This window comes from Lipophrys pholis (genome assembly GCF_963383615.2).
Source record: "Lipophrys pholis genome assembly, chromosome: 1".
In the NCBI taxonomy this organism is placed as follows: Eukaryota; Metazoa; Chordata; class Actinopteri; order Blenniiformes; family Blenniidae; genus Lipophrys; species Lipophrys pholis.
This window is the reverse complement of record NC_137635.1, coordinates 811,987-832,559: the sequence shown is the minus strand read 5'-3', so window position 1 is coordinate 832,559 and position 20,573 is coordinate 811,987. Positions and strand designations below refer to the sequence as shown.

At 43.5% G+C, this 20,573-nt stretch overlaps 1 protein-coding gene across 1 annotated transcript in view; it reads left to right on the top strand.

Annotated features, from left to right (window-relative positions):
• LOC308118335 (alpha-1,6-mannosylglycoprotein 6-beta-N-acetylglucosaminyltransferase B-like) overlaps positions 1-20,573 on the top strand; it is a gene marked incomplete at both ends in the record, with an annotated part of 44,743 nt that overhangs the window by 21,818 nt on the left and 2,352 nt on the right. The gene's annotated exons all lie outside the window — the stretch shown is intronic.

The following is a 20,573-nucleotide window of genomic DNA, read 5'->3' as shown; positions in this document are numbered from 1 at the left end:
CACGATTATACTGTCATATAAACCATTGGTTCCCAAACTCTTTTGGACGGAGGAAACCCCCCCAGCTCGGTTTAAATCCACTTCCTCTGCCACGACAGGCAGAACTTCAATGTTTGTCTTTGAAACACATATTTTATAATTGGAGCAGGAAGGAGCCACTGGACTGGATCAATTTTATTGTTTTTTTTTAAAACTAGAAATTAAATGGTTTTGATCATAACTGATGACATATTTTCCTCCAATCGCCTTTGCTATAGTCTTAACTCCAACAAAGTGTATCTTCTAATTGGTGTTTATATCAGAGTTACTGTAGAAGCATCACATCCAAGAAATACGTTGGATTTCAAGGGGTTTGCAACTGGACAACTTCACATTTCAGAAGCCTCAACCTCACGCGGGCTTATCTCATCCTTGCACAACACGTGAAAGAAACAGATGATAACAAGTCAAGGCGGAACGACAGCACACACTGAGTGGTGTGTCAGTGATGGGGTGCTGCATGCACACGGCACAGCTGTCAAACATTTATCCAACGATGGCAACAAGCTGCTCTTTTGAACTCGGTTAATGTGAAGGTTTTTTTCTTTAAGGAATCGATGCACTGATGAATGTTAACGGGCAGAAAAATACTTTTTTGTTTTTTAGCTTTGTTCCACTCCATGAGACCAGAACAGGTTGTCACTCAGGGATCAGTCGACTCAGGGTACCCTCTCTGGCAACGTGATCGGCGAGTAAATGCTCTGAAAGGACCGTATTTGGGTGTATTTGTTTGGCTATGTTCAATGTGACTTTTGCTCAATTAGGTGAACGTTCCAAAGTCGATGGAAATGAACTTGTTTTTATGTCGACGAGCTGTTTGGAATAAAGGGAAATAAAAGTTGCTCTTGACCCAAAGGGACGTCTGTGAAAGTAATTTTCGGGAAATGATGTGTCATTTCTGGATGAGTCACATTAATGTCGTATCAGTTACATGTATTATGGCGTATAAAAGCTGTCACTCACCTCCCAGGGGGCTGATAGCAGAGGGTTCAAACCCGGGGTCCAAAAACAGGCTCGACTATATATGAAGAAAATGTGCAAACGTGCACGGACAAAGGTTTTAGTGTTCCACACGACTGCCGACTGACCTCACGCTGAACGTGGCTTTATACAAGTGTCGAAGTGACACGGTCCATGTGCTTGTCAGAAATTCATGCCATGGTGATAGACGTCTGTACCCTCCAGCTAATTTCCATCATTTAGGGTCGGTGGTTACCCTGGTTACGGCTGCTAATTGATTTCATGTCTCAAGCTGAACGTCACGGCTGAAGATGACCAGTCAACACAAACTGTATTTAATGGAGCTTCTTACAATGACATCTTTCCAACAGATCAGAATCTGTCTTCCTTGTAATTTCAGTTCGATGAAGGCCGTCTCAGCCACGTTGAGAAAGAAGATAAAGCATGAAAAACCAAATGAATAAAGTTAAACGACAGGAATGAACCAAAACTTCAAATGAAAGGTGAAATGTATTTCCCTTCCTGTTTATAATGCCATTAAAGATATAAGTTAGTAGCACACAGTGTTTACATGTTTAACTTAAGGTGACATAGATGCATATAAAAATGTAATTTATGGAAACTAGTAGTTCCCATAAATTAATTATTAGTTTCAAACTCTAGAATCAAGAACCTTTTTTTGTCACAAACACAACTATGCACCGTATAAAGTGAAAGACTTATTTTTTTGAACTGGATTAGCCTTTAAATGCTTCAGTTTAGAATCTGTCAGCTTTAAATTTCCAACCAAACATTGGCCTCTTTGTGGTTTTACAGAAAAAGGCAAGGTTATGTATCCACAAATCAGTAATATGTATTATATGTACAATATGTTCATTAAATGAGACAAATGTATTTGTGATAAAAGCAGATAAAAGGGGTGTTTTCAACGGAAGGGGTCATTTGAAAAGAAAAGGAATATAAATGTTCATTAAATTAAAACACAAGGCTTTTCAACTTTATGTTTCATTTTGAAAACTTATGTCATAAATGTACTTTTGCACTTCAGACAAAATCAAACGTCAGACAAATGGATTAATGTTACAGAGACTTCATTTAGCTTTAAAAGAAAAGACCCTGGATCATAGCTTAATAAATGTTATGGGCCTGCTGTTGATATTTACAATGATATGACCACATACATACGTTCCACCAAAATGTGCTTGTTATTGAGTTTAGAGTCAATCTGCATGCATGTTTGTCTGTTTTGTCTGAGGAAGTCGTTGAGTCACTACGTTTGTCTGTCTGTCCAGTCGTCAGGCCAAATACCTGGAATCAAGTTAAAGATGAGAACGAAGAACAAAGTGACAGATTTCATTACATTTGATTCCCGGCTTGTTTAAGCAGTCAAACTCTTGATGACTTATCAGACAGTGCGCCTCTGTGCGCCTGCAGCACGGAATAATTTGAAAATGTCCGAAAATAAGAAATGATGACGGAAGAAGCAAACAGAACTAACCTCTGTGGAGACCCACGGTCCTGTGTCAGTGAGCCAGGCATCGTGGAGAGTTCACGCTCCAGCACATGTTCAATATTGTTTATCTGAGCGCGGTTTGATTTCACATGAGAGACAGCAGCTCTTTGTGTCACACGGCCTGTTTCTCCTGTACCTTTAAACGGTGGTGGCGATTCACCTTCTGCAGCCAAGAAAAATGTGAGATCTTATGGAGGAAAGTGACGCAGAGGAATTTCTTTCCCGTTCAAACTTTCAACCTTTGTCATGAATGTGTTTTGATATGAAAGAAACATTGGTCCTGAGACACTGTGAAGAACTGCGATAACAAATCATTGTATTTTATTCGACTGTTATTTCACAAGGAATGACAAATTCAGATTGGACCTATAATTAATGCACCATGTCTGGGGTCAGTGAGCAGTTTGGACTGCATATCCAGAAAGCTGTTACAGTCATAACTCATGTCTTTTTTTGGGTTTTAAGTTGCTGGAAAATGTAATTTTCATGAATTTATTGCTGTACCATATTTGCATGACCGTGTATGATTAATCACACTGTTTACCCTGGATCTTCAAGTATTTTTCTGCAATGTGCTTATTGTGTGTCTAGAAATAGTCGCTCACACTGTGTTCAGACACCCTCTTTTCCTCCGTTTGCTTGATCTTCTGCCCACTTTTCTTCACTATTATTTTGGTTCCCCTCATGTCACTCCTGCTTCACTGCATCCAGAGGTTTTACTCACGAGTGTGACTTTTTGATTTTGGCTGAATGAAGGCTTCCAGGTTAAATGAGTGCATGTATTCCCATAACAACGCCAACAAGACATTCGTTATGTTGAGATGAGTCAGTGACTGAAATAGGTGTGAGTCTGTGTGACAGCCTGTGTCTGTTCACCTTCTGATGGACCAACGAACTCTGAGCGAAGGCACCACCTTCAGCCCCATATGTTGGATAAGTGTTATAGACGATTGATGGACGGACCGATTCACACACAAAGCAATTCAAAGTCTTTACAAGAGCATGAAAATGTATTAAACACAATGAAAAACAAACATGGTTTGGGTTTTTGATAAATGAGCCCCTTGTAAATGACAAACGTGTCTATTCTTCAGGAAGTAGACTTGTACTTGGGCTACAAGAAATAGTCCCGCTCCCTCTGTGAGTGCAGCTAAGGGTGTGTTTATGGCTGTCAGGTTTGGACGAACCCTACGTGTGATTGTTGTATTCAGTGTGGTCCGTTTTGTCGAGTGCTGCCAACTAAACCCACCCAAACATGCAGGCCGGTCCAAGTTTGCTTCCAAATTAAGTCTGGTATGGTTAGAATCTGAATGCTGCACGGACCACACACACCTCTAAGAAGACCAAAACACAGGATTCCACAGGTCTGCAGTAAATCCTCTTGATTTGCAGCAGATTTGCAGTGACTGATGTAACTGATCAAGAGAAGTCCTGCTTTCATTACATAATCCAACTTACATTCTTTTGAATTTAACTCCACACACAGCATCACACATGAACCCAAAACCTTAGATTTACCTTGGTATTAGTATTTTGGACCCATGTTCTAAAGCAGAACTGTTTTTATTCCTGATGGCTTGGATCCAACAAGGTGTGGAGAACGTTCCTCAGAGGTTTGATCCATTTCGATGGAACCATCACATTACTGCAGGTTTGTCAGCTGAATATCCCCGGAGTGAATCTCCTCTTCCACTGTAGTTCTAAGTTTCTCTTCTGGACTCTGGGGATGATTTAATTGTAATGTTCATCAAAACGATGCCTGAAATTGTCAAAGATGGTCTTCTGTTAAATCTCCTTTCTTCTACATTGTCATGCACGGTTTGAACTTCAGCAGCTCGTTTTCATGTCTACATATGTAAATACATTGAGCTGCTGCATTGTGATTGGCTGATTAATGAGTAGTTGAATCATTAAGTGGTCAGTGAGTGTATTTCAAGCTTGTTCTCATGTAAAAACCAGTTGAAAATATTGCAATTTCACAAGGACAGAGCAACACAAACAGACGAAAATAAAGCATGTGCCCGCCATGTGACTTCCAAATAAATGATCTAACTTGTACAGAACTTAGTGACTGACTCAGACTGAAGTGTTAATCACGTAACAGCTCAAGTCAAATCAAACATACATGGGTCCAACTATTTATGCACTCTTGTTAAACGACTTGCAGCTGAATGCGTTCAAATCAGGTTCATAACCTTCAAATCCTCTCGACTTCAGACACATCTGGCTCTCCAGTCTATGTGCAATGGCGGATTCTGTCCTAAAGGAGGCAGTGTGGTCAAGCCTGTGGCTTCACTGCACCGCAGCACTCAAACAGCAGCAACCTGCTGAGGAAATGAGTGACATGGATGAAAACTAAGATCAACACTCAGGAGAAAAGTCATTTATGAGCGTCAGATGACAGAAAACTTGAGAAAAATAAATCGCTGCTGTACCAGGACCATTGAAGACACTTTGGGTTTTCATCCACAGGAAACTCTCCATTTATTTCACACACTTGCAAAAGGGGGGGGGGGGGGGGGGGGGGGGGTGCAGCTTAACTGCCATAAGAAAGCAGCTGCTTTTATTGAAACCTGTTATTGGCGTGCCAAGATTACACTGAACAACAACAACCCTCCTCCCTGGAAGCCAATAAAAGGCTGACAACAAACACTTGGCTTGCCTACAGCGCTGTTAGAAGCCACAGAGGTTGGCCTTAATGATACTTGGTAACTATTACAGACTATTAAACTAAATGAATAAAACAGGAAAAGAACAAGAGAGAGAGAGAGAGAGAGAGAGAGAGAGAGAGAGAGAGAGAGAGAGAGAGAGAGAGAGAGATGAAAACTGTGATTCGTTTAAAAGTTGTTTCCAGACATATTATAGGTAGCTGACTCATTGTTGGGCAACCTCGAGGGAAAGGAAGTTAGATGTGTCTGTGTCTATAAATGAGATATGAAGAACTTTGTGTGGTTATTTTCATCAGTAACTCTACAGGACCGAGAGCTCTTCTATATGCTTGAGTAGTTAATCTGTGGCAGAGGCCTTTCTGCGGTATTCCTCAAAAGTCCCGTCAGTGTTCAAGCAATCTCATCACACCTGAGTAACTCTGAGGCAGATGTGCTGCGGTCCACCTCTCCTGCACTCCGAGGTGTGTACATGTGTCTAAAAGAGCTGCTAAGTCCATTGTCTTTATGTAAATATTAAGCAGAAGGAATGTTGTGACCTCTGGGGGACGAGAGAGGTCGTCTGTGTGTCTCACAATAATTGACAAAATGGGACATTTGAGGTAATCCCTGGAAGAACAATACAAAAAGCACCAAAAAAAAGAAATTCTTACATACTTGTGCTGGTTCTGTTTATTTCACACGCGGACGACAAATATTCGTAAACACTTTGCAAAGAAAACCTCACTTTCCAGATCTCTAATTTCCGATCTTTCATCCAGAAAGTGGTGAAGAAACACAGAGCTACTAGCGATCGCCTGGAGCCCAGAGAGAGCCCAGAGAGAGCCCAGAGAGAGCCAAGAGAGAGCCCAGAGAGAGCCCAGAGAGAGCCAAGAGAGAGCCCAGAGAGAGCCAAGAGAGAGCCCTTGTCATCTTTCACCCTACACCTCTGAATTGCCTTCATTTTCGGGGGGGTCCCATAAATTGGCCTGTATTGTCCCATAAATGACTCCTTTTGGGGTGGGATTTATAGCGAGGGGTGGCAATGGTGTGTGTGTGTGTGTGTGTGTGTGTGTGGGGGGGGGGTACCGTTTGATGCCCCCCCCCCCCGCTTAACAGGCAGAGCAGACGTGTCTTGCCCATGTGCTGCACGGTGCCTTTGCCACACACGGCTAGCGTGCGACCCTCCAACAGGCACATTAAAAGATATTAAAGTGCGTTTCTGCTTTCATTCAGCGTCATGAGAAGCAGCAGCCGAGCAGGGTGGTTCACGTTAAGCTGCGCCACTTCCTCGCTTGTAATTAAAGCCGCCCATGCAGGGGGTCTTTAAAAGACTTGTTTTGCTACACCCCTGATCCTGACCTTTAGAAGAAGAGAGTTTGTTTTTTTCTTCATCCATGTGGAACAGCCAGTTTATTTTTCAGTGGTGATCAAATTTTCACCGGTTTTTAATAACAAATGTCAACCAAGCGTTTCACAGGCTGTGATCGTCAGCCTAAACATTATGGAATCCGGTGTTAAAACAGATCCAGAAACATTTCGTGCAAAATCAAGAGGTTATTTACACTCTAACATTTCATTTTAGTTCACACATCTATTAAAAATCCCATATTATTTCCTATTAAAATGCTGGTAAACCACAAGCTGATAGAACCCAATAAGCATTTTGTCTCCTTCCTACTTAACATGTGGGAACTTTTCTTTCCGGGTGGGTTGATGGCAACAACAAGCTGGATTACAAGTCACATCAGACCTCTGCAAGTGTAAGTGACCATGAACCCACTTGAGTTTGGAGTGTGTAATTTGAAAGATAAAGTCAACCCATACAATTATACAGTTACGGCTTCATTCAACTAAAATAAAAGGTCTAGCTTGGCGTGGCGGTCCAGCGGTGAGCGCTGTTGTCTCACAGGATGCGGGCGTGTTTTTTTAATCTCTGCAGGAGTATTCATGTTCCAAAACAAAGCTTGTCAGGTTGTCTTTTGAAAAGTGAATAATAAATGCACGTATGTGCTTACTGCTGTGGAGACTGCTAAAGTCATCGCTCCTTCTACCGCGAGGCAACTTGGATCAAAAGACGTAAACAAAAAAGACATTTTGGATTACGGTTGTGGGGTTTGCTACCAACGAAGAACTCACCACAAACTTATGAAATGCAATGAGGAGTCAGAAAAGTAGCAGGATCTCCTCCATTATGCACATAAATTACAATAAACTCAGAGGATGTAGTGCATCTAAAGTCTGCCTGAGCTCTGTCTTCAAGCTTTGGAGGATTTTACTGCCTGTTTGGTTTGTGAATGGCAGCGTAAACACTTTCACAAATCGACCACACTGACGCAGCAATCGCATGAGGGTTCGTTCCAACCGCACCAAACTTCACAAGTGTGGGCACACCCTGAGTCACAATCACACTTTCATACACACACAAGCACACGCAACCTTCAGCTTTCGGGGTTGGAGGTTCAGTGTCTCAACAGCAACCATGTTAGATGAAAACCAGCACACTGGACTCGATCTGTCGGTGAGGCTGGGAATTCAACAGCGATGCGTGTTGGGCGAGTGTGGAACGACAAGGTCAGGTTGGAAATAAACTCCTGCAGTCAGGAAGAATGACTCCTTCTTTACCATGTTCTGGTTCTCTCCCATGGTCTCACCTCTCTACTCCATTCTTTTCCTAAGTTCACTGGTTTGTCACTTTCTCTCTCTCCGTATCCTTTTCCTGAATCACGGCCACCACTCATTCGTGTTTCCAGTGCTTCATTCCTGCTTTTCCTTTCTCTTTCTGTCGGCTGCGCTGGCAGATGAGCCGGGTGATACAGCTTTCTGTGTGCCAGTTACCTCTGCGTTGAAAGCTGCCAGCCCAGGTGCAGATGCAGCTGGGAGGGTTTGGAATGTGTGTGTGTGTGTGTGTGTGTGTGTGTGTGTGTGTGTGTGTGTGTGTGTGTGTGTGTGTGTGTGTGTGTGTGTGTGTGTGTGTGTGTGTGTGTGTGTGTGTTCACTGTGACATTGGTATCTGTGTGTGTGTGTGTGTGTGTGTGTGCTTTTATAAGGCAGACTCGGAGGAAAAAGAGGACTTGGGTGTGAGTGAGAACACAGGTGTGCCAATGATGGAGGGAGCGTGGGAGAAGTGAGATAGAGGAGACCTGGGGTGGATAGAGGGGGTGGGGGGGTGGAGGGGGGGGTCAGACTGACCTTCGACCCCTGGGATCGTCTAGGCATTTCCCAAGTTCCAGGGACTCGGATGTGTTTCGACATCAGCTAATTGTCCAGACGTTTGTCCGTCACTCAATGCGGCCAACGGCGAGCGTAATCGAGTCGAGACATGAAACCACAGCAGGAAACACGCCGCGAGCCCGCTCAGCGCTCGGATGACATCAGCTTGTTAAATTGGAACCTGTCAAATAAAACAAGGTTATGAGATGAACGGAAATGATAATGAGTGAAATCCTGACAATTCCCACAATGCACCATTTCTTTTCTTTCCTTTGCGATTTCATTGATGGTTCAAGCCCCATTGAGTCATCACAGCCAAGCACATTCCTCCTCAGTGCACCTGTGAGACAAGTACAGATGCTCCTCTACCTCTACCTCTACCTCTACCCCTCCACGGCCATCTCTTCAAATGGCCTCTTTCTTTTTCTCTCCTCTCCCTCGCTCTCCATCTCTTCTGGGAACATTCCAGCATCCACTCCGATCCTGCACCTTCTCCTCCTCCCCTCCTCACCCTGTTCCCTCTCTGAGAGCGGGAGGCCACTGTTCCATCACTCACCACTTGGTGATTACCGGCACAAAGGGGCCTTGGTGGCCCCCGCTGCAGCCGCTCGACGCACACCGCCGCTGGGGGAGAGAGTGGAGGAAAGTCCCCCGCTTCTACCGATCCCCTCCAGCTCTCCGTCGTCCCCACCTCCTCAGATGATGAAAACTCTGTCAGTGTGGATTAGGAAAGAACGGTGTGTGTTGGTGGAGGGAATGGCCGTGATAAAAGCTGCGCCGCCGCACCTCTGCACGTCCATCGCTCTTTCAGCTTATTCACTATTTGTCACTTCATACCAATTTTGGGATTTTAAACCTTTTCATGCTGTTGTCACTTTGCCAAACTGTTAGGCTTTGATTTTCTTTTTTAACGTGGCCTGTTAATGGGCTCCCATTTGGCTGCGCTTGTGCATTTTGATGATCAAAGGCCATCTTTTTATGATATACCTGATTAAGTCTTTGAATTCCCTTGACCGTAAACTTTATTTTCACAGGTATTTCCCATATACAGCTCCTAAAAACAGCGCTCACACGGTGGGAATAAACAACAGCCATACTACTGCTCAGTGTGTGGTCTTCACTGACTGTGTGAGCTGCATTTTCATATTCAAAATATACATATAATCAAACTAAATACAAAAGTGTACAATTACTGTGGAGCAAGTTAGATCGGAAGACAGGATCAGAGCCTGGCACTACAAGTTCAGTGCACTGAAGGATTCTGGGAATGGGGGCATTAAGGTGGTGGCGGTGGTGGTGGTTGTGCTCGTGGGGCTTATTCTCAGGCTGGCACAGCAACGGTCTCGCTTCATGGTGAGAGAAAAAGGGCGCCGGAGCAGGGGTGGGAGGGTGCAGGCTCTGAAATTGATTTCATGCCGGAGTCAGACACAGCCCAGAGGAAGGAATAATATGTGTGCGTGTGTGTGTGTGTGTGTGTGTGTGTGTGTGTGTGTGTGTGTGTGTGTGTGCAGAAGAGAAGGAGTGTAAGAGAGTCCAGTGTGAATTTCAGGGGGACACACAATGGCAGAAGCGTAGAGACGGAGAAGGAGAGGGGCCGACCTGCATCAAAGACACTCAGATCTGCATGAGAAAACACACGTTGCGATCCCGATGTTGACATCGGGCCACAAAAAGCGGGTGTTTGTTGTTTACCGATTCTGAGCTGTGTGAGTTGTGTTTCCACACTGTTACCGCTCGGTGTGTTTGGTTTTCATTTATTGGATCAAATACCAGACTGCAGGAGATTCTTCTTTAAAAGACACACCACAGATTTAAGGTCTAGAATCAATCACCTCCAAGACTCATGAGCATGATGAGAACTGAACAAAACTATCAGAAATATCCCAGGTCAAAGGGTGCACTTAAAAACATAAAACTATCCATTCCATAAAAACTTTTTCTTTAAGCAGATTTTGTCAGATTTCTCTACTTTTATGAATAAAACAGCGAAGGCCGGCGCAGAGTCAGTGCATATTCCCAATGAATGGAACGGGAGGTCTGTGGTGGTCAAACCAAAGCCGTAAAATAATAAGACTTCACGAAATGGATTACGAAATTGGCGATATGCACCATTTAACAGTCGATTGAAATTCAAGCTGTTTCCTCTCCCTCACCAACATTCATGTGCACAATCACTCAGTCGGACTGGATCGCTCTGCAGTGTTCTCACACATGTATACGCATCAACGCATGTTCAAAGATACGCCGACGACACTGCTGAATGTTTTGATCCACCGACCTCAGACCTGCACTGACGCCTTTATCTGGACTCATTTTATCTATCATACCCTCAGCTGCCTCTTTTCCCACTCCACTGTGCTCTTACTTTCCTCTGCCCTCTTACTTTTGAGTCCATCTTTTCCTTGATCCTTCCTTCCCTCCCTCAGTCTCTCTCCTTTCTCTCTCTCTCTTTTCCCCCCTTCTTGGCATCAGCCGCAGCATCTCTTTTAAGGCACATGTCAAGGGAACTGTCTGCTGCTTTCAAAGGCCTTTGTGTCCGGCCTTTCTTCCCCTTAATTTGGTTTCCCCAAAACACTTTCCCATAGCATGGCTGTCTCGCCCCCTTTTCTCCCAACTACCCCTCTCCTCTCACCTCACCCTCCCTCTCACTGTTCCAGCTGTCCTAAATACATTTCACTGACGATGACATGGGTAAGTCAGGGGATCACGCCCTCTTCTCTGAAATCATCAGCACATACACGTTAACGCAAGTGAAGACAATCAAGCTCTGCGTGTTTAAACGTGAAGCTGGAGCCTAGTGAAGACAGAGGCTACTTTGAAAGTCGATGTTTTGATGAATATGCTCTCAGAAAATTATGATGGGGTGAAAAAGTGTGCAAAAAAGAAACTCTGGAGAATAAATTCCTGAGTTTGATGCACTCCAAATACCAGGTTCTCCAGTGGGTCCAGGACATCCGGTTTCCTTGCTGCCCTCTTCCCATGACTTCTCCGACTGCATAGGTTTCTCCTAGGAGCTCCTTGTCATGGCAACGCTTGCCCAAGAATTGTTCTGTTAGCAGACCAAGTTAAGAGGAAAGGTGGCATCAGATAAAAAAACCCTGTATCTATTTATTTGTTTAGTGGGACAGATGCAGTGGGGGATGACATGCTGAGAGCTCTGCGAGCAGGAGAAAGTCGGCTGGGGGAAATAAAACGTGGAAACGAGCATGCGGTGCCCCTGTTGGGCGCAAGTGACGGCATTCGTTCCTTGCATGTGTGCGCAACATTGCGGCGTCCTCACCTCAGGCAGACACATGTGGTTTTAATCCACTGTATGTAGACTGACTCCTTCACTCTGTCCTCCCCCGAAAACCCACTCGCGCCTCTTCATCCATCCCATCGGTCTCGCCTTCACTCCCATCCCTGCCTCCCTGACAGCACTCCTCATCTCGAACAAAATCTAGACTTCCGTTTTCATATCGCTGGCGTCCCTTGGCAATGTGTTTTCTTACATTGTTTCACCTTTGCTGTCCTTCCGTTTGCTTGGTTTGACTGCCCCCAAAACATCAGTACTTGTCATTTGGTCTGGTTTGATATCTTTGAGGTATTTCCCTTCAGGAGCGGTGCAACGGCGTCACTGCAGGATGTATGTCTTACCGCTCACGTCCCACTGCTTAGAGGGAGCTGTGCCAAAAACATCTCTCTCTTCTCCAGAGATAAGTGATTCTGTGCGTGTCGATGGTTATAGTTTCTTAAAACCTCACTCTTTGAGGTGTGTAAGACATGTGTGTATGTGCGTGTATGTGTGTGTGGCTGAGCTACTTCCTTTCCAGGAGAGAGTTTTTTGTTATAGCGTAATTGTGTCCAAGTGTGAAGGACACGTGGCCTCGCGGCACTGAGAGTTTCCCCAATGATAAAAGTGAATGGCTGATCAGAGACGTCGTTATTGACTTGTTCACCTCACGAAACATATTTGGTCCCCTTCTGTGAGTCTTAAATGACTGGATGTTTTCACAGCAAGGGGAAACAATAAGAAAAACACGTCTTTTTCTGTGCACTTGAAGGCAAGTAAATCTGTATACCATCATGTCTGCTGGATACTTGGAGCCATAACTTGAGCTGGACTGCCCTTATCACAGAATCAACAATGGGATTGCATTACAGAGACAGGAGTGAGTATGCGAAAGCAGCTGGGACATGAGATGCTTCCCTTCAATGTTTAGCCAATTCTTATGGCCTTTTTAGATTGATGATTGTTATTGAGAGTGATATGGAGTGCGAGTGATTCGGCCAGGGTCAGATCAAGTCCTCTTCGGCACAACAAAACATGAAAGAGACAAACTACAATGGAAAGATCATGATGGAGGACATTTGCTTCTAATTGACCTCCACCCTCTTGACTGGGCCCCCTAGTCAGGCGTGGCCCGTTGCCCTGAGTAACCCTTCGCAGCATCTCCACATCCCAGAATGGTGATTTCTTCACTCTCCCACCTTCTCACTGACACACATGGCCTTGTACCTTTGGCCCGACAGGCTGGGAAGAGGTTGTTTTTGCTGTCTGAACCCAACCAACCATCAAACTGCTCCCAGCTGGGACCCACAGCCATGACCTTGGACGAGAACTGTTTGGAAGTCTCCTCTTTGTTGCTTCCTATGGAGCAGCATCGTCATCCTCAGAGGCTGTCCTGATAAATGTGAAGTCGGACCTGACTGGAAATTAAGAAATTGCCCGGAAAATACTTCTTCTTTCATTGTTGAAATGATGTTTTGGTGTGACAAAGAAAGCTTAAATAACTGAAGTCAACACAGTGAGACACCTCAAGTGATTGTAAAACAAAACTGTGAATATTTGAAGAGACATAAATACTTTGTCCAATTTTCCACAATCATCTAACCTGAAGTCAGCTCAGCTCAGTGAAGTGAAGTGAAGTGGCCATTTATTTGGTTTCCAAATGAGACGGGGCCACCGCCTCAAAGAGACTGATTACTGCTGACAAGCACACACGAGATCACGAGACATGATTTCATCTATAGAAAAATTATTCCTGCATTTGGGAGGTTTGACCTCTGATGGCACAAGAATAAACCTGCACACATATATAGGAATAGAGGAAGCCACACACACACACACACACACACACACACACACACACACACACACACACACACACACACACACACACACACACACACACACACACACACACACACACACACACACACACACACACACACCCCCCCTCTTGGTTCGTCTGTTGGTGTGAGCAAAGCCTCAAAGTGAAGAGCGTAGACGTGTGTGATGGGAGAGAAGAGAAGAGAAAGAATAAAGAAAACGGTGATCTGACAGCGTTTCGATGGCCAAGGGCTGGAAACAATTTTCAGGAGGGGGTGTGGGGGTGAATTTAATACAAATTCCTCCCAGAGCAGCCGTGTGTCCCGGTCGACCTGAGCTGCCCCAGCACACCTCCCGAGAAACTCACACCCTTCGCCTTCCTACCCCTCCTCACCCGCCTCTCCAGCATGCCTCGCTGTCACTCACGGGCGCCTGTCATATTTTCCTCACGCTTGATGTGTCCGTGTTTGTGTGCATAAGAAATGTGATGTTTGAAGAGAAAAGTATTCTGGGAGTCAATCAACTCACAGTTAAGAGTGACAGTCGATGGCCCCGCTGGAAGAATCTAGTTTCACAGTACCTGAACCTGTTTTGTCTCGACAGACCTCGCCGTGTAGGTCTAAGAATGTAATCCTGTGGAGGTTCAGCTCCTGTCATGAAGCTTCGTGACTGATCAAATAATATACTCTCTTTAAACAGTATATTATCTCAGGTCTCAGTAGCTAAATAGAGTAAACAGTAAGACATTGTTCAAAAATAAATTGTATTAGTATGAGTAGGATGGCTGCGTATTGCTTCAGCGTGTCTTCCATTAGTGCATCATTTGTCCTCCTTTGGATCAAATGGCTTATTTGGGGTGAGGATTAGACAAAGATTAGAATTACCAATCATTGTTCTGAAGCAGAGCAGCCTGCCGCGACTTCATCATCCACTGTTCTTGTAAAGGGATACCCTATACTTTTCTGCACCATTGGCAACCATGATTGACCACAATTAGGCCAATTGCAGCCAATTTTAATGACTGGGACAAATTGATGACAAGGTTTATGGGAGCAGCTGTCCTCATTTTCACCATATACCTCTCATCAGTGCGGACATCGCTGGATGAACCGGAGAGGCTGCTGGGAGGACGGAGGGGAAGTCGAGGGGTGGAAAGTACATGTAAGTGCGGTGTGGACGAGTGCACTCCTGAGTGAATGCGAGGGTCTGTGTGTGTGTGTGTGTGTGTGTGTGTGTGTGTGTGTGTGTGTGTGTTTCGGTCAGCGTTGAGTCACGTCCAGGACTGATCTGTAGTCACGGCTGCACCAGATCTGCAGGTGTCCTTCTGCCCCGTGCGCTACGAGCTGCCTCTTTTTCCCAGGAAAATGCTTTCAACCAGAGTAGGGTTACCACAAAGCAGCACAGACATCTGAGAGACGCCAGGAATGTCCCTCCTCATCAAAGGGGCAGCATTTGGCCATTTTTATATCAGCAATTAAAAGGGAAACAATAAGATGGAGGAGAGGAAATGTGTGAGAGAGTGAAAGAGGGTTGGAAGAAGGAATGTCAGCACCTGCTACGGCTGCGTTCGCTGCCAAAGAAAAATAGCAGCAGAAGAATGATGAAGTATGATTCTACCCACCTCCTTTTATTATTCTAAATAAACCCTTTAATAAAAACAGGAATGACCCCTCTTGACCCAATGATTACATCTGGTTGCAATTTTCTGGGGAAACACTTTCTCAGACTGAGAAGGTACCAGGGACTTGTAATTGCAAACTCGTCCTTAATACATTCGCAATTATGCACTTTACATAGATTAGCTTTGACTAGTAGAATATTCAGAGGGAAAGACATTTCTTGTAAATGCTTCCAGTTTGATTTAGTGTCACTGTGCAAAAATGAGCGGCACATGTAACAGATCAGCTACACTTCAGAATTGCCAATGTTAATTATTTTTGCATTTCTCCTTATAGAGATATGAACTCGATGTATTATAGAGATTCATTGCACAGGAATGGGCAGAATTCTCCATGATGTAGTCCAACAAGAAGTCATGTGATCCAATTGACCTCTTCTCTTTAGAAAAAGAAGGGGCGAAGGCAGGGTACACCCCGGACGGGCCACCGGTCCGTCCCAGACAGTCCATGTTAGTGACCACCAACAGGAGTAAACACATTCAAGAGAAGCTCCTCAGCAATAGTTAGGCTTCAACAAGACAGCCAGACTTTCACTTTTAGAGAACTGTGGAAGTTGCTTTATGTTCTCCAACAACAATTCATAATATCCGCCTATAACATGAAATAATCAGCCAATCATTGCAAGTAAAGGCCACAAGATGGCGTGTTGAGTCGCACCAAGAAACAAGACAATGAATAGTTCATACAACAAAGGCTAAATCTCTGACTAACGACACAGTTGTCTTATGTGATCAGTAGGTTTTCTTCACTTAAGAAACAAAAGTTGCTTCAACCTTATTTTATAACCACAGAAAGCAGCCTGTGCTTTTACCTGAGTATCAACACATCAGCACTGTTTAACTATTTTGAAGTATTATTGTGAATTCCCATAACAACTTTGAGTATAACGTTGTGCTTTTTTTGATAGACAGTTAAATGTTTGCAGTGTCACCCCAAGCAGTGGATTGATCTCAGTGCGTCTTTTAGACATTGTGGATGCAACGTAGCAACGCTAATCAGAGCTGCATGACGGCCGTACGACTCCAGAAACTAAAGTCAAGATATTTGGTTCTACTTCATGCATTCCTGGTACTCAATTCGTCTGTATCCAAGTGAGCAAAACACACATGTTCAGATGACTCTGTTCAAGTACAAACAGCTCATTGAATGATCCCAGATGTCATTAAGACAGATTTCCCAATCTGAATTCTTGAAACTATTGACCAAAAAAAAAAAAAGCCAAAAGTTAGGTGAAGCACTGACTGCTACTAAATGAACTAAACTAAGTCCAAATGTACATCGTTGGCAAGATGTACATTTCTAACCTTCATATTACTTCTTATTGCAATTTACAACAACAACAACAACAACAACAACAACAACTGTTTTCACTTAAAACTAATGGAAAAAAACAAACCCCAATCCGAATTTAGTTTAATTCAATTTAAAAAAAAAAAAAAGCAGGTTCCCCAAAAACAATCTAAGCTTTCATGAGATATCTTTCTTATTATTTAGTTTTTATGGGCCAAAACTGAGTCGAGCCACAACTCAGAGTGAGGCACACAACAAGCACCTGCAGGTTTTTAGGCTTGTGGAAACGGGGCTCAGTGCTTCGTCCCTCTGGAAGCCGCCTCCTATATCTGCTTTGTTTTGATCTCTCAGTTTGGAAAATAGGTTGGAGAATTCGACCCAATCAGAGTTCGTCTTGGATTTCCTCCAATTTTCCCACTTTAATAAAGATCTCAGCTCTGAATATTATTTTCCATAGTGGCGGCACTGAATTGGCTCTTTCATATGGCGAAGCTGAAACCTGGACAAGCCACTTAAAAGACTTTTCCTTTTTACAAACCTCAACGTCTAAATCCTTTACATGCTTTCTCTGTGCTTCCCTCCCACTTTGGCTTTCCCATCGCTCTTGTGACTTTGGGGAGTTTTCAGTCGGCACATTGCGTGCGACAGTGTTCTCTCGGAAGCAAAGTCCAGGAGCGACGGGCCGGTTGGTACTGGTGCAGTGGAGGGGTGGGTCGCCGTGTGCCGTGGACTGAATCACTTGAGACTGTGGGTGCACCTGCACTATGCTTGAGTGCTGTTAAAATCTCTCAGTCTATATATATTTGAGAGATCTGAGGTCTTAAGCATCTGGTAAATGCCACTATGGGTCCAAAAGCTTGCACCCTCGCTTGTGACATGGACTTCAACACTAGCTCCATCAGGCAGCTGGCGCCCCATAAACAGAATTCCTGTCTGATTTTACAGTTCTTTCCTTTTCCTTGTTCCGTTGAATTTGGAGGGGCGGCTAAGCCGCCACGGTTTCAGCTTGAAAGCAACCAGAGAAATCCAGTGATCTAACCGCCAACACTTTAAAAATGAAAGAATTGTCCAAAGCGCCAAATTGTTCCAGTAACATGTTCAGTCCAGGTTTACACAATCCCCCCCAAAAAATGAAAACACAGAAATTGTGGGTAAACCTCTTGGATTTATTTTATATCATGAAGTGGTGGAAATACACTGCTACAAGTATGCTAACAGACTTGCCACCTGCAGGTCCTGGTGAGCGCCCTCATCATATATGTTTTCTATAGATAAACGAGTCCATATGAACCTAAAATCCCATTTGGTTAACATAAGATGTCGGAGACGGGCACTGATTGGACGGTGCCCTGCTGTGACTCTACAGAGCTGGCTTTTTATTGGAGGGTTTTGAGGGAAGCTGGAGGTTCCTTCGGATGCAATAAAGCTCAACTATATAAAGGGGTAATCCCCTGATAATTACAGGTGGGGGCATTCTGTATACAGACTGAGGGGGAGGCAACACTACCCAAGGTCAAATCCCCTCAACCCACACAGCCAAACCTTCCTACGTTCACACTCGGATGATAAAACACTAATAGGCTCTGGCCAGTGGCAGAACGAGACTTTTATTCAAGGTGGTGGTACACATGTCACAGTCACTGTACAAATGATGATAGCTTGGTTTATCTGTTACCATGTTACAGGAGCCTGTTAAATCAACCAGCCAAATACCAAATATATACTAACTGGGTCATGTAAGGTAATTAAGGCTCAGTAACAGCTATAATTTAAACCTTTTTATCATGTCACCCAACTCAGTTTAACTATTTTGAACAAAATCTCTCTTCTACATGTTCATTATAACTGATTGTGCAGCCATTTTAAAATAGATTGACCATATATTCATATTTCCAGAAAAGAGGACACTTGGCCCAGCGTCATGATGCTTAAACGATAATTGAAGTTTACTCAAAAATTCCTGCAAATTTCATTATGTTCAGTGAACTTATTGTTTATGAATGGAAAAATCAGTTCTACATCCAAAAAGTATCTCCAATGAATAATAAATAAATTACATAATCCATGACATAAATTCTGAATTTCAACATGCTTTATAATGTGAACAATTATCTCTTTACCACCATCAACGACATAGTGACAGAAATAATGCCTCTTCTATCAATTCGTCTTCGGTACTGCTTTATCCAGTTTAGGGTCACACATGTTAGAACAAACCAGGACCTTCTTGCCACGAGGTAAGTGACCTAAAAACTCCATCTCTGCCCATTTTAACACGTTTAATTGTGGAAAATATTTCATGAACACAAAGCCCCTGGACAGAATGTGAAACGAGGACATGTTTGGGTAAACGAGGACATTTGGTCACCCTACTTTAAAACTTCCTCCAGATTGATGTATTCAAGTCTCCAAAGAGCCTCTTGGCAGACTGTACTCTTCTTTAATTTCCTGTTAATTCTTCATTTCACTTTTGATTGCATGTCATTGTCAATCACCTGGTGGCACTTGAGGTGTCCAATCAGATTGGGCCTGTAGCTCCGCCCCGCCTCGGGCTTATTCTCTCTTTACCAGCCGTCCTTCAGAGGGCAGAAGGAACTGAACCATTAGAGATGAATTTAAAACCTGATTAAACATCAATCTTTTAAGAGTTCAGAGAAAAGTCAGGTGATGAATGCTTGACAAAACTCCTGCGTTCTTTTACTTGTTTTCACAGGCTTTAGAGCTATGCCAAGGCTTAATTGCATCAAACATTAACCTTCAACTTGTGGTTTGACCCAGAAGTTGCAGATTTGCTTTCCACGGCTCGCGGTTTAACCTCGTCCACTAATTGTAGTGTTTCTTCAGCATGTTTTCATTCCAGACATGCAAAACATGGTCGTGGCTGGAATTACAAGCCTTCAAGCATGAAGCAACACAGTCATTTGATAATTAACCTTCATATATTTGTGGAGCAATGGGACTTTATTTTCCTAAGATGATCAAAACAGGCAAGAGTAATTATGGTCTAGAGTTTCTACAGGAGATCAAAAAGTCATCAGAGTGAGAAAAAGAAATTAAAAAAAGGCAGATCCACTGGTATTTAAGTGTTTCTAGCACTGGCTGCCTTAGATTGGGACAAATTGTGAATTCTGTTTCTACATTTGTGGAGATTAGAGATTTATGGCTGGTTTGCAGAGTAAAATAAAAACTTGCTCTCTAAACAGCCGTTCTCTTGAGAATTGATGGAGGTTTCATCACAGACAGCAGACTTGTGACTGAACAACAAAGGGTTTGTGTTAATTATCTGCTTCATTTTGATGCCAAGGGAGTTTAAGGACAGCCCATCGTGCTTAGTTGAACTGGTTCACACAAGAAATCAGGGAACTTCACATTATTAAACATAAGATGAACTTAAAAAGAAAGCATGCACCATAACAAAGAGAATCACAGTGTGATTATATGTCACATTCAATCTGTAAAATTGGCCAAACACTATTGCCCATTTCATAACAGGCAGTTTTACAGGATGAATGCAGATGAAATCTTATTGCATTAAGTAGCTGTTAAAGTTGTGAGTCACATTATATTTGATAATAGTAGTTTTCCTTTGTTTCATAACCAATGGGTGTTCATGTTAGTTCATTTGGACTAATCAATACACTGATTAAAATGTAGGTAAACTTGCACAAGCCCAACTTCAGAAAAATCCAGAAACCAGCCGGACTATATCAACTGAAACGTTGATGTGTCTCATTTACTCAAACAACAGTTATTTTCTACCTTTTTCTCAAAGGAATTTACTTCCAAAAGCACAATTTGATTCATAAACAGTCATATTTAATAGCATGAATGCCCCTTGTCTGACTGATATGTGACCTTGAGGGCCTTTCTGTGTAGAGTTTGCATGTTCTTCATGTGTTTGAGGCTGAATCTCTAAAACTCTAAAATGTCCACAGGCGTGAATATGAGTATGAGACTGTCTGTCTCTCTGTATTTTCCCCACGATGGACAAACGACCGGTATAGTTTGTACTCTGCCTTTGTCCATGCTGAGATGGTCTCCAGCCCCCTGCAACCCTGAACCGGACAAAGTGGGATAGAAAATAAACGCCTGGATAGACCTGGATACGCCCAGTTGGTCTCAGCAGGGACCGTGTGTTTTAT